This window comes from Pristiophorus japonicus, chromosome 7 (genome assembly GCF_044704955.1).
Source record: "Pristiophorus japonicus isolate sPriJap1 chromosome 7, sPriJap1.hap1, whole genome shotgun sequence".
In the NCBI taxonomy this organism is placed as follows: domain Eukaryota; kingdom Metazoa; phylum Chordata; class Chondrichthyes; family Pristiophoridae; genus Pristiophorus; species Pristiophorus japonicus.
This window is the reverse complement of record NC_091983.1, coordinates 20,062,673-20,078,088: the sequence shown is the minus strand read 5'-3', so window position 1 is coordinate 20,078,088 and position 15,416 is coordinate 20,062,673.

The following is a 15,416-nucleotide window of genomic DNA, read 5'->3' as shown; positions in this document are numbered from 1 at the left end:
CAACACACAACAGTGAACTGACCGACAATCTGAGGGGAGTATTGCAAGTAGCCTCCGGAATGATCCCGGCATCGGAAATGCTGTTTCAAGATGCCAATGGTCCTCTCTATTATTCTGCGCGTCGCAATGTGCGACACGTTGTATTCCCGGTCAGCTTCCGTCCGGGTTACGCGTAGGGGCGTCATGAGCCAAGTGGCGAGGCCAAACCCTTTGTCTCCCAGCAGTCAGCTCTGCCCTTCTGGCTGCTGCTGAAACATGGCAGATATAATGGGTGGCTCCTAGAGTATCTTACATCAACTGACGATGCATGTCATCACACACGAGCTGCATATTAATGGAGTGGAAGCCTTTTCTGTTCCTGTACATCTCGGAATCCTCCAAAGCTGCTCGCAAGGCGATGTGGGTACAAGCCCTGTACCTTTGGGAAGCCAGCAATCCTGGAGAAACCCACAGCCCTTTCACGCATTGCCTGGGTGGTCATGGGGAACTTTATGTCGTCATTCCTCCGGACAGTCACCTGCCAAATATAGATATGTGTTGCATGTTCAGAAATGGCGCACACATCCCCAGTTGTGGCCTGGAACGATCCAGATGCATAGAATGAAAGTGCAGCTGTAACTTTCCCTTCAACTGACAAAGCTGCCGTCCTGATGCTTTTTAGGTTACATAAGAACATAAGAATTAGGAACAGGAGTAGGCCATCTAGCCCCTCGAGCCTGCTCCGCCTTTCAACAAGATCATGGCTGATCTGGCCATGGACTCGGCTCCACTTACCCGCCCGCTCCCCGTAACCCTTAATTCCCTTATTGGTTAAAAAAGGTTGTAAGTGTGCTTTTGCTAACTCACAGATCTGGGTTACAACTTCTTTGTGGAAATGCAGCCTTCTGACACAGTTTGGGAGTGGTCACATATGTCGTCCTAGGAAAAATGTAAGTTAGCCAAACTTGCATAAATGTGAAAAACTGGCGCAGAGGTGCAGGTTACATCCCCCACGACGCAAATATAACCTTGACTTCAATTGACAAAGCAGTCCTCCTGATGCTTCTCGGGTGCAGGTCTGGATTTACTAACTCACAGATCTCGGTCACAACTTATTTGCAGAAATGCAGCCTTCTCACACAGTCTGCAACAGTTAGGTGCAGGTATGAACACCTGTCTCGATATACACGATGTGGTTAAGGCCTGCTGCCCATCATCCTACCTGCTCTGAGGTTCCTCATGCGATGACATCCAATCAATCGTCTCCTCCACTGCACCATCATGCAGAAGGCTTGCACCAGGTATGGCATTGTCAGTATTGCCCCCATGATTAAATTGTATCTTTGCAAGAAGCTCAACACAGCACAAAGGACAAGCTTTGTTGTCTCTCTCCCCAAGATCGGCGCCTTGGTATGGACCACACCCAGGTCTGCGTATGCGCAATAGGCTTGCTTAGATTGGGAAAAACCACCCCACCCCCCTTCCTCCCCGGGCTTCATTTGATGCTGCTTGCTGCATAGCCAAAGGGTTCTCATCCCTTCAGTTCGGCTCCCACAACCCAATTCCCCCCGCACCCCCGCCAGTGCTTCTATAGAAGCCGAGCCCCTGTGTCCGGGCAAAGGACTGCTTCTGCCAGCTGATGCTCTGAACCTTGAGCCCGGTTTGGAGATGTTCGATGGTGGCTTGGCACTTAAAAAAAAAATCCAAAATTAAAGAATTGCATGAAACTTCCATTTTCTGCTTTTTCAGTTAGAAGAAATTAAGCTTGATGATGCATATTTAATGTATTCTTGACTCCCTCCACCCCCCTAAACTTCACCTCAAAACAATGCCGTCTTTCTGTGATGATTTTTTGATGTGCGCTTCATTTTTTTTAAGTGCCCAGAAGGTTTTTTGTGAGTGGTCACATAGGCCATCCCAGGAGAAATGTACATTGGCCAAACTTGCACAATTGTGAAAAACTGGCGCAGACGTCAGGTTACGCCCCCATGACGCAAAAAAAAAACAAACCGAAAAAAATCATAACTAACTGAGTTACGCTGGCGCACAATCTTTGGGGGAAACTTGGATTTTTACATTTAGGCCAAAAGAAGCGGCATGCGCCAAAAAAACGGCGCAGATCATTGGGGAAAATTGAGCCCAATGAGAGGGCACATCCTTCTTCGGTTCATGGTTGTTGCTTTTTGGAAGATGAGCCATCCACTGCAGCTCTCTGTCCTGCTGCCATCTCTAAGATGTGCATCACCCCCAGACGCCAGATTCGAGTGGCTTTTGAGCAACGTTCTCTCCCACCGACCACTTTTTCAAGTTCAGTTTTTTTCTCAGGTAACCAAATTAAGTGGTTGCTGACAAATTGCCGACTCCTATTGCTGAAATGGATATATAGAAACATAGAAAATAGGTGCAGGAGTAGGCCATTCGGCCCTTCGAGCCCGCACCGCCATTCAATATGATCATGGCTGATCATGCAACTTCAGTACCCCACTCCTGCTTTCTCTCCATGCCCTTTGATCCCTTTAGCCGTAAGGGCCACATCTAACTCCCTTTTGAATATATTTAACGAACTGACCTCAACTACTTTCTGTGGTAGAGAATTCCACAGGTTCACCACTCTCTGGGTGAAGAAGTTTCTCCTCATCTCAGTCCTAAAGGGCTTACCCCTTATCCTTAGACTGTGACCCCTGGTTCCGGACTTCCCCAACATCGGAAACATTCTTCCTGCATCTAACCTGTCTGTAATGTCAGTAAGCTTGTAATGTTTGTAGCTCCACATTGTGGACATATTGTGTACTGCAAATGCAGAGTTAATCATTAAACAGAACCAGGCAATTCCGGAGACTTCTGAGAAGAGCTGCCTGCCATGTAGGAAGCTGTGTGTGCTGTGCTCTGTGAATATATCACATTTGGTGACGAGGATGGGATTATTCGGATGATTTAAAGCTTAATTTTTGTTGGTGAAGGATTCAGCCAGTCGACAGAGAGACTTTGGAAGTTTCTCTCTTTGAAAAAAGCTACAAAAATCCGAGGTAAAATACAACACACGGCTAGAGATTAAAATGGCAGTTGTATTGGGATATTTGGGAGAATATAAACACGACCGGATACGTTTTAAAGCGTATGTGGATCGGCTAGAAATGTATTTCACTGCAAATAACATAATCGAAGATCCAGACAATGCAGTCCAGAACCGGGCTGTGTTGGAATTTAAGAGAGCAATCTTATAAGAGGCAGGTCAGGCATTATATGACATTCTTGTAAATCTGCTTGTGCCTGACGAGCCAAAGGACACAACGCTTAGAGATTTTAATGAAGTTGGAGCAACACTATAACCCCAAACCGTTAGAAATTGCTGAAAGCTATCGTTTCGGGATTCGGAATCATAAAGCTGATGAAAGTATCAGTGATTACATCGTAGCATTAAAAAAGCTATTGATGCACTGTAATTTTGGAAACTTTCAAAACCGAGCATTACGGGATCATTTTGTTTGCGGGTTGAAAAATAATGCGATCAGAAGGAAGTTATTGACGACGGATGTCTTGACTTTTGAGATTGCTTGCCAGACAGCGAGGTCGATGGGCATGGCCGAACAATATTCCCGAGAATTAAATAATAATTACGGTCGTCAGTCAACCGAGGTAAATCACCTGCAGGTTCAAAGTAAAAGACGAACATGGCCGAAATCTAAGAAACTGGAAACTCTACCAGAGTGTCGAACTTGTGCCATAGGTGCCTGGGACAACACATTGCCTTCACATATGGACAACTTTGAGCAGAGTGTTTCTTCTGCAGAAAGACTGGGCATCTTGCGAAGGCATGCCGACTGAAGGGTAAACCAGTTTTTAAAGCTGAATCCAGCATTCAAAGCTATGAGTAGAAATCCCAAGAGACTACATAGCATGGAAGAACAACAACAGGATGAGGAGATGTTAGAGTTACACGTCATCAGGAGCACGAGGTTAACAGACAGCGATTCGGAAAGCATCAAAATCCACATAGATATTGCGGTATTCAAGATACCAATGGAAATTGACGGGTGCATCCGTGAGTGTAGTACCGGAGTCACTATACCGTGACAAATGGCGTAATTTTCAACTGGAGAAATCCAAAATAGAGCTGCGAGGCTACTCGGGAGAGAAAATTCCTGTGGTAGGTCATATCACCGTACAGTGAAATATAAAGATCAATTTCAGAACTTGCCTCTAATAGTAATGAAAGGAGACAAGCCTGCCTTACTAGAAAGAAATTGGTTGAGCACACTGAAGTTGGATTGGAGTAACATTTTCTGTATGGAAGCGAGATTTTCATCAACGGATGAGGTTATCAAGAATTATCCAAAGGTGTTCTGTGAAACGGGCAGTCCAATCCAAGGCTGCAAAGCGAGTGTCAGGTACAGAAGGACGCTAGATCAGTTTACTACAAGTCGCATTCCGTACCATAAGCACTCAAGGAGAAAGTTGAGCAAGAACTCAAAAGACTAGGGATTGAGAACATTATATGTAAGATAGATCGATGTAATTGGGCTACACCCATTGTTGTTGTACCTAAGTCTGATGGTAAGGTAAGATTGTGTGGTGATTATAAAGTAACCGTAAACCAGGTTCTAGAGGGTAATATCCCCAATACATTGCCGAATATAGAAGATTTGTTCTCAACACTGACAGGGGTCAGATCTTCTCAAAACTAGATCTTACGAATGCTTACTAACAGCTTGAACTAGATGAGGAGTCCAAGTCATGTTTGACTATAAATAGTCTTCTAGGCCTATATCAATTTAATAGGCTACCATTTGGAGTGTCTTCCGCCGCTGCCATATTCCAAGGGGTGATGAACCAGATTTTACAAGGTATTGAAGGGGTAGTCTGTTATTTGGATGACATACTAATTTCAGCACCAAATAGGCAAATTCATAATAACATATTGAATGAAGTCCTCAAATGGCTGGAGAAGCACAGAGTACGAGTGTCTGCTCGTAAGTGTGAGTTATTTAAAAACTCAGTGGAGTACTTAGGGTACAGAGTAGACAAAGATGATTTACATCCAACCATGAAAAAATTGCAATTAGAAATGCACCCACTTCCAGGAATGTCACTGAACTTTGTTCATTCTTGGGTCTTTTGAACTATTATGGGAAGTTCCTACCAAATTTGGCTACAGTATTACATCCACGGAATGAACTTTTGAAAAACAGGTTCATTGGAAGTGGTCAAAAGAATGCATACAGCATTCAAGGAGAGTAAAAGCAAATTGGTAGAGAGCACCATGTTAGTTCACTATGACATATCTAAGGAGATTAAGCTAGCATGTGATGCCTCTCCGTATGGAGTTGGGGCAGTAATCTCTCATGTATTAAGTAGTGGGGAGGAGAGACCAATTGCTTTTGCTTCACGCACTCTCAGCCAGTGAGAGTAATTATGTGCAAATTGAAAGGAAAGCTTTGGCATTAATTTTTAGGGTCAAGAAGTTTCACAAATACTTGTATGGTCATAAGTTTACCATCGTTACGGACCATAAGCCCCGAACAGCAATCCTCCATCCAAAGTCACCAGTTCCAACATTAGCTGCAGCCCGAATGCAGAGATGGACTTTGATTTTGTCAGCATATAAATATGATATTGAATACAGACGATCATAGTAATACTGATGCAATGTCTAGATTGCCTTCCCCATCACAAGTTACACCCGATAGGGAAGAAGTGTTTTATTTTTTATACATTGATGAACTGCCAGTCACAGCCGAAGAGATTGGTAGAGCAACCAAACGTGACCCAGTGATGTCAAAGATGTATGAGTATATTGCAAATGGATGGCCAAACCAGGTAACAGACAAAGGTACACATCCATTCTTCATTCGTAGGAATAAATTATCAGTAGATAAAGATTGTATCATGTGGGGTGAAAGAGTGGTTATACCAAATAAATTCAGGTCCAAATTATTAGGAGACCTCCATGACCAGCACCTGGGAATGTGCTTGACCAAGAGTTTTGCATGCAGTTATTTATGGTGGCCAGGTCTTGATAAAGATACAGAGTACATCGTGAGTCAGTGTACGACATGTCAATTGGTAAGCAAGCAGCCACCACCAGTACCATTACAGCCATGGAAATTGCCTCCCAGGTGTGGCAAAGGCTACATATTGATCTTGCTGAGTTAGAAGGACAACAATTGTTCATTGTGATTGATAGCCATTCGAAGTGGGTCGAGGTGTTTCCAATGTGGAAAATAACAACAAGTAAAACATTGGACATTTTACGAAAATTATTTTCTTCATTTGGCCTCCCTGAAGAAATTGTTTTGGATAATGGACCACAATTTCGTTCAGAATAATTTGCACAATTCACGAGCAAAAATGGTGTAAAATATTCCAAGGTTCCACCATATCACCCTGCTTCGAATGGTGCAGCAGAGCGCACTGTACAAATTGTAAAATGTGCCCTCATAAAACAAATGTTAGTTCCAAACCCAAGGAAACAACAGTTGTCATTGGATCACAAATTGGCTAATTTTTTGATTACATATTGAAATACTCCTCATACAACTACTGGTAGAACACCAGCAGAGTTGTTTCTCAAACAACAGCCTCGAACCAGATTCTCGTTGTTAAAGCCAAATTTGGCACAGTCTGTAGAAGGGACACAATTAAGACAGAAAGAGAATCATGATGGAGGTAGAGTAAAAGAGAGAAGTGTGAAATTAAACCAGAAGGTGAGAGTGAAGAACCATCACCATAAATGGTTAAGGTGGTTACCAGAAAGAGTGGTGAAGATATGTGGTTCTCGCACATATTTGCTAAAGATGTTTGATAATAGGCAGGTTAGGTTTGTTCATATTGATTATATTTTAGCTACAGACATGGAAGGAGTTGAAGGTGGGAATGATACAATTATTTCTGACTCATCAGATAGTTTTGATACACCAGTAGCAAATCCTAAATCCAACGTACTGGAAACAAATCCAGGAGAGAATCAAAATGAAAGTATGAGTCCGAGTCAGGAAAACAAAGAGCCTGAAGTTAGTGAGTTCTAATGAAAATCAAGGAAATTCCATGGAGGAAAACGTTCCTCAGGATGAGCCTCGAATGAGTGTGAATTCGACACCATGTTTGGACGGTTCTGTTCGAGAGCGAAGGTATCCTCTTCGAAACAGAAAACAAGTGGTCAAGTTAAATTTGTAAATATAGAAAAAAAATCAGTCTATGTCCTGTGTTATGTTTAACCATGAAAGTTATGTATGATGTTTGTTATGATGGCTTCTTCATTAAGGAGGGAGAAGTGTAATGTCTGTAAGCTTGTAATGTTTGCAGCGCCACACTGTGGATGTGGACGTATGGTGTACTGCAAGTACAGGGTTAATAATAAACAAAACCAGGCAATTCCAGAGACTTCTGAGAGAGCTGCCTGCCATGTTAGGAAGCTGTGTGTGCTGTGCTCTGTGAATATATCACACTGTCCAATCCCATCAGAATGTTATATGTTTCTATGAGATCCCCTCTCATTCTTCTAAATTCTAGCGAATATAAGCCTAGTCGATCCAATCTTTCTTCATATGTCAGTCCTGCCATCCCAGGAATCAGTGTGGTGAACCTTCGCTGCATTCATCATTTCTTTTACAGAATGTGAAATATTTAACAACTGATGCTGATCTGCACATTTTTGAGCCCAGCAATAAAATCTTGGCAATGCTCGTGAACAAACACCTGATGTCAGGAGGGATCAGTGCACAAGATTTCTTGGTAAACTCACAATCAGTCTGGTAGGAGCAGTCTGTTGCAGAAGGTGTTCGAAGACATGGGCTATTACTTTCTTTTGCAATTCCTCCTTCCTTCTCCTCCTCTCCCCTCCCCTTCCTTCTTTATTACTTTCTTCCACATTTGATTCTGAAACATATTCAATGGATTACACAGAAATAGAACTTGTGGGATGCCAATGGCAAGTTGAAGCCAAACATGACAGCGTTAATGCCTTTATGTGGTTGAATAGTATCAATGGCATGGAGATAAATATTAATGGGAGCTTCAGTACCCTGAGGCATTCCATTTGTGGTGGGAAGTACAATTTCCTTTTGATTCACGGCAATCTTCCTTTCGGGAGCATTATTACTGAGGAAGGCAGTACATCTGGGAGACATGGTCAGAGGTAGACTGAATGCATTATTACTGTTAGGATCATTAGGCAAACATATCAGCTGCAGTAGTGGAGCTAAAGGTGAAGGCAATAATGGTAATAACAAACACTTTTGTGGCACCTTTATGATTATAAAACATCCCAAAATGCTTCCCGGAGTCGATGCTGAGCAATGGTGAGAGAAGGGTTAAAAAGAAAGAAAAAGAGAAGACTTACATTTATACGGCACCTTTCAAAATCTCACAACTTCCCAAAGCACTTCACAGTTAATGAAGTATTTTTGGAGTGTAGTCACTGTTGCAGTGTAGGAAACGCGGCAGCCAATTTGCGTACACTGCAAGCTCCCACTAACAGCAATGTGACAATGACCTGATAATCTGGTTTTAGATTGTTTGTTGAGGGCTAATTATTGGCCAGGACACTGGGTGGTGACCAAAGGCAAATCAAAGAGGTGGGTTTTGAGAGCGCTGTTGAAGGAAGGAACAAAGGTAGCACAATGGAAGGGTTTAAGTGTGTGGGTTGGAGACAGCTGACAATTGTGTAGCCAAAGTTGGAGTGGAGGACAAACAGACATAAAAAAAAAACTAGAATTGGAAGAACACGTGGCACAGGCTGGAACACAGGGCAGGAGCAGAATACGGAGACTGGGAGGAGCTGGGCCATGGAGGGACTTGTAGAGGAGGGCAAGGATTTTTAAATCAATGCTTTGGGGGAATGGAGACCCAGCGAAGGGTAGAGCTGATCGAGAGCAGGATAGGATGCAGACAGCAGAATTTTGGACACGTTGTAATTTGTGAAGGCTCGGATTTGGAAGGCGGACAGGAAGAGCATTGAAGTCATTAAGTTTTGAGGTGACAAAGGCATGTGGCTTAGCAGCAGTCTAGGTGAAGTAAGGACAGAAGTAGGCCATGTTAGGGGTGGAAGTAGGCAGTCTTGGTGGTGGCAAAGTTGTGGGGTTTCTTGGTGATCCAACAACAACAACAACTTATATTTATATAGCGCCTATAAAATCCAGGATGTGAGGCCGGCTAAGTAATTTAATCACAGAGTCAAAGCTTCATGGCTAGTGAGTGGCAGAGGTGAAGGGCTGAGTCCTCCCAGCACACATGTGTAATTTGACCTCACGCCTGCAAATCATGCCATGCGTGTAGGTGAGTTAAGGAAGGGGGCCAGGAATACAACTTTGGATCGATCACACTCAAGGTGACCATGCAGAGTCAGGAGGAAAAGCCATTGCAAGAGATTTGCTGGCTTTGTTGTAGGAATGAAAGCAAGCTAGGTCAGTGCTACACAGGAGAAAAGGTGGAGGCTTGCGACATAGTAAACTGTGTCAAATGCCGTAGAAAGAGGACACAGAGGTGCAGCACATCCTGATCAGAATCACAAAGACTTCCATGGGAGATTTTGCCAAGGATAGTCTCAGTGCAGCGAGCAAGGCAGAAATAGGATTAAACAAATTCAAAGAGGGAGCAATGACAGAGGTGAGTCTGGCAATGGCTGCCAATTTGAAGGACGTTGAAAAGGAGAAATTGGATATAGAGCAATAGTTGGACAAGGTTTAAGGACCAAAATTCATCACCTCACCGCCTGCTGCCGCCCACTGCCGCCGACATTGCTCTTCTTCATCCGCCTAGTGCCGCTTTGGAGGTGGCCTGGAGCGGGCGGGGAGGGGAGACCCGCCGGGCACCGCCCACTAACATCAGCGGATGTCTGAGTGGCGCAACTGAGCTCCCGCCCGCCGAGCTCCCAGATTCTTGTGGGCAGGAGTCAGTGGGACTCGTCGGCAGGACGGGGGTGGACCGCTGTGAGGAGGCTGGTCTGTCCCCGACGGTAAGTATGAAGAACCTGAAAAAAAGGGTAAGTGAACATTTTACATTTTTTTTTTTCCATAGCGACTTGCCGGCATGGGGTCCCCTGAAGGTCTTCCAATAGTTTTTTTCTTTTTTACAGCTGCATTTTGTTGTCACGTCTTCGAGCTCCATGGGCCTGACTCCATCCGCGGTGGCACTTGGGCAGCAAGCGGCTCTGCCGCTGAGAATGAGACATCCCGCCCGCGTACATTTGTGGCGTACGTCGTCCATTTGCCACCCGCCAAGGGACCTCGGCGTTGAATATCCCGCCCAAAGTACCGTCCGGTACCTCGGCGGCCAACGGCGGCACTTTGGGCAGCACTTGGGCGGATGGAGGCCTTGATGAAAATCGGCCCCTAAGTTTCTAATTAATAAGCCATAAACAAAGACTAGAAGAAGCATTGTTTTACCCAGCACAGTGGATCTGTGGAACTGGCTCACAAGTCTCTCATGCTGTGGCATCAGATAGGAATTCGAGCACTTTAAGCTCTGATGCAAATCTACTCATAATGGACTCTAACCGATTCATCAACTCTCCTGTTAGAAGGATCTGTGCCAAAGAAGTCTTGCTCATCCTACATTTTAAGAACATAACAATTAGGAGCAGGAGTAGGCCCTACGGTCCCTCGAGCTTGCTCCGCCATTCAATAAGATCGCGGCTGATCATCGACCTCAACTCCACTTGCCCGCCCGATCCCCATATCCCTTGATTCCGCTAGACTCCAAAAATCAATCTATCTCAACCTTGAATATATTGAGAGACTCAGAATCCACAACCACCTGGGTCAAATAATTTCAAAGATTCACCACCCTTTGAGTGAAGAAATTGCTTCTCATCTCTGTCTTAAATGGCCGATCCCTTATCCTGAGACTATGCCCCCTCGTTCTAGACACTCCAGCCAGGGGAAACAACCGCTCAGCATCTACCCTGTCAATCCCCTTCAGAATCTTATATATTTCATTGAGATCATCTCTCATTCTTCTAAACTCTAGAGAGTATAGGCCCATTCTCCATAATCTCTCATCTTAAGATAGCCCTCTCATCCCAGGAATCAATTTTGTGAACCTCCGTTGTACCGCCTCCAAGGCAAGTATATCTTTCCTTAGATAAGGAGACCAAAACTGTGCACAGTACTCCAGGTGTGGTATCACCAAGGCCATGTACAATTGTAGCAAGACTTCCTTACTCTTAGACTCCAACCCCCTTGCAATAAAGGACAACATGCCATTTGCCTTCCTCATTGCTTGCATTTTCTTATGTTTATTTTTAACCAATTATCTTCCCTTGTAAAATGTCAGCTGCACCTCAGTGGTAGCTCTCTTGCCTCGGAGTCAGAAGGTTGTGGGTTCAAATCCCAATCGAGAGATCTGAGCACAACATCTTAGCTGACATTTTCCGTGTCATCATCATCATCATAGGCAGTCCCTCGGAATCGAGAAATACTTGCTTCCACTCCTAAAGTGAGTTCTTTAGGGTTGACGGTGGATAGGCAATGGCAAATATTTAAAGATCACATGGATGAACTTCAACAATTGTACATCCCTGTCTGGAGTAAAAATAAAACGGGGAAGGTGGCTCAACTGTGGCCAACAAGGGAAATTAAGAATAGAGTTAAAGCCAAGGAAGAGGCACATAAATTGGCCAGAAAAAGCAGCAAACCTGAGGACTGGGATAAATTTAGAATTCAGCAGAGGAGGACAAAGGGTTTAATTAGGAGGGGGGAAATACAGTATGAGAGGAAGCTTGCTGGCAACATAAAAACTGGCTGCAAAAGCTTCTATAGATATGTGAAGAGAAAAAAATTAGTGAAAACAAACGTAGGTCCCTTGCAGTCAGAATCAAGTGAATTTATAATAGGGAACAAAGAAATGGTGGCCCAGTTAAACAAATACTTTGGTTCTGTCTTCACAAAGGAGGATACGAATAACCTTCCGGAAATGCTAGGGGACCGAGGGTCTAGTGGGAAGGTGGAACTGAAGGAAATCCTTATTAGGCGTGAAATTGTGTTAGGGAAATTGATGGAATTGAAGGCCGATAAATCCCCGGGGTCTGATAGGCTACATCCCAGAGTATTTAATGAATTATCCCTAGAAATAGTGGATGCATTGGTGATCATTTTCCAACAGTCTATCGACTCTGGATCGGTTTCTATGGACTGGAGGGTCGCTAATGTAACACCATTTTTTAAGAAAGGAGGGAGAGAGAAAACGGGTAATTATAGACTTGTAAGCCTGACATCGGTAGTGGGGAAAATGTTGGAATCAATTATTAAAGATGAAATAGGAGCACATTTGGAAAGCAGTGACGTGATCAGTCCAAGTCAGCATGGATTTATGAAAGGGAAATCCTGCTTGACAAATCTTCTGGAATTTTTTGAGGATGTAACTGGTAGAGTGGACAAGGGAGAACCAGTGGATGTGGTGTATTTGGAATTTCAAAAGGCTTCTGACAAGGTCCTACACAAGAGATTGGTGTGCAAAATTAAAGCACATGGTATTGGGGGTAATGTACTGACATGGACAGAGAACTGGTTGGCAGACAGGAAGCAGAGAGTCGGGAGAAATGGATCCTTTTCAGAATGGCAGGCAGTGACTACTGGGGTGCCGTAGGGCTCAGTGCTGGGACCCCAGTTATTTACAATATACATTAATGATTTGGATGAGGGAATTGAGTGTAATATCTCCAATTTTGCAGATAACACTAAGCTGGGTGGCGGTGTGAGCTGTGAGGAGGACGCTAAAAGGCTGCAGGGTGACTTGGACAGGTTAGGTGAGTGTACAATGTCGATAAATGTGAGGTTATCCACTTTGGTGGCAAAAACACAAATGCAGAATATTATCTGAATGGTGGCAGATTAGGAAAAGGGGAGGGGCAACACGACCTGGGTGTCATGGTACATCAGTCATTGAAAGTTGGCATGCAGCTACAACAGGCGGTGAAGAAGGCAAATAGGCAAATGGTATGTAGGCCTTCATAGCTAACGGATTTGAGTATAGGAGCGGGGAGGTCTTACTGCAGTTGTACAGGGCCTTAGTGAGGCTTCACCTGGAATATTGTGCTCAGTTTTGGTCTCCTAATCTGAGGAAGGACGTTCTTGCTATTGAGGGAATGCAGTGAAGGTTCACCAGACTGATTCCCGGGATGGCTGGACTGACATACGAGGAGCGACTGGATCGACTGGGCCTGTATTCATTGGAGTTTAGAAGGATGAGAGGGCATCTCATAGAAACATATAAAATTCTAATGGGACTGGGCAGGTTAGATGCAGGAAGAATGTTCCCGATGTTGGGGAAGTCCAGAACCAGGGGACATAGTCTAAGGATAAGGGGTAAGCCATTTAGGACTGAGATGAGGAGAAACTGCTTCACTCAGAGAGTTGTTAACCTGTGGAATTCCCTACCGCAGAGAGTTGTTGATGCTAGTTCATTGGATATATTCAAGAGGGAGTTAGATATGGCCCTTACTGCTAAAGGGATCAAGGGGTATGGAGAGAAAGCAGGAAAGGGGTACTGAGGTGAATGATCAGCCATCATCTTATTAAATGGCAGTGCAGGCTTGAAGGGCCGAATGGCCTACTCCTGCACTTATTTTCTATGTTTCTATGTTTCTTTGGTGGCTGAACAATCCATTACGAGAGCCACAAACTTTACACAGATGGGACAGATAGTCGTTGAGGGAAATCTATCTATCTTAGCCTTGAATATATTGAATATATTGAATATATCCATCCCGCAGCATGCTACCCGCCACTACCTCAGTAAGATCCCAACACTGCATGAGGTAGAAAAAGCCATAAGACAGTTTAAAAGCAACAAGGCGACTGATGCGGATGGAATCCCTGCCGAGGCATTGAAGAATGGCGGAGAGGCACTGCTGGCGCGAATACACGACCTCATCTCTCTCATCTGGAGGGAGGAGAGTATGCCGGGGGATGTCAGAGAAGTCGTAATCGTGACCATCTTTAAAAAAGGGGACAAGTCCGATTGCGGCAACTACAGAGGAATCTCCCTGCCACCAGCCACAGGGAAAGTCGTCGCTAGAGTCCTCCTCAACCGTCTTCTTCACGTGGCCGAGGAACTCCTCCCGGAGTCACAGTGCAGATTTCTTCGCCTACGGGGCAAACGAACATGATTTTTGCAGCGCGACAGCTACAGGAAAACTGCAGGGAACAGCGCCAGCCCTTATACATGGCCTTCTTCAACCTTACAAAGGCCTTTGACATGGTCAACCGCGAGGGTCTATGGAGCGTTCTCCTCCGTTTCGGATAGCCCCCAAAAGTTTGTCACCATCCTCCGCCTGCTCCACGACGACATACAGGCCGTGATCCTTACCAACGGATCCATCACGGACCCAATCCACGTCCGGACCGGGGTCAAACAGGACTGCGTCATCGCCCCAACCCACTTCCCAATCTTTCTCGCCGCTTTGCTCCACCTCACAGTCAACAAGCTCCCCGCTGGAGTGGAACTAAACTACAGAACCAGTGGGAACCTGTTCAACCTTCGTCGTCTCCAAGCCAGGTCCAAGACCACCCCAACCTCTGTCGTTGAGCTACAGTACATGGACGATGCCTGCGTCTGCGCACAAACAGAGGCTGAACTCCAGGACATAATCGACGTATTTACTGAGGCGTATGAAAGCATGCGCCTTACGCTAAACATCCGTAAGACAAAGGTCCTCCACCAGCCTGTCCTCGCCACAAGCACTTCCCCTGTAGCACTCTGAGGTGCTGCCCTTCAGATGAGACATTAAACGGAGGTTCCATCTGCCCTCTCAGGTGGATGTGAAAGATTCCACGACACCATTTTGAAAAAGAGCAAGGGAGTTCTCCCCAGTGTCCTGGCCAATATTTATCCCCCCCAGTAAACATCACTAAGTAAAATTATTTGCTCATAACTGTACTGCTGTTTGTGGGACTTTGCTGTGCGCAAATTGGCTGCTGCATTTCCTACATTACAACAGTGACTACACTTCAAAGCTAGTACTACATTGGTTGTAAAGCGCTTTGGGACATCATGAAAGGTGTTATTGAAATACATGTTCTTTCTTTATTCCAGAATATTTTGGATTCCATTGGATCATGTTTTTATTTTGGGAGGTGGTGGAGGTGAATCAATCATGAAGTCAATTGAGAAGAATTTATAAGAACATAACAACATAAGATTTAGGAACAGGAGTCGGCCATCTAGCCCCTCGAGCCTGCTCCGCCATTCACCAAGATCATGGCTGATCTGGCCGTGGACTCAGCTCCACTTACCCGCCCGCTCCCCATAACCCTTAATTCCCTTATTGGTTAAAAATCTATCTATCTGTGATTTGAATACATTCAATAAGCTAGCCTCAACTGCTTCCATAGGCAGAGAATTCCACAGATTCACAACCCTCTGGGAGAACAAATTCCTTCTCAAATCGGTTTTAAATTGGCTCCCCTGTATTTTAAGGCTGTGCCCCCTAGTTCTAGTCT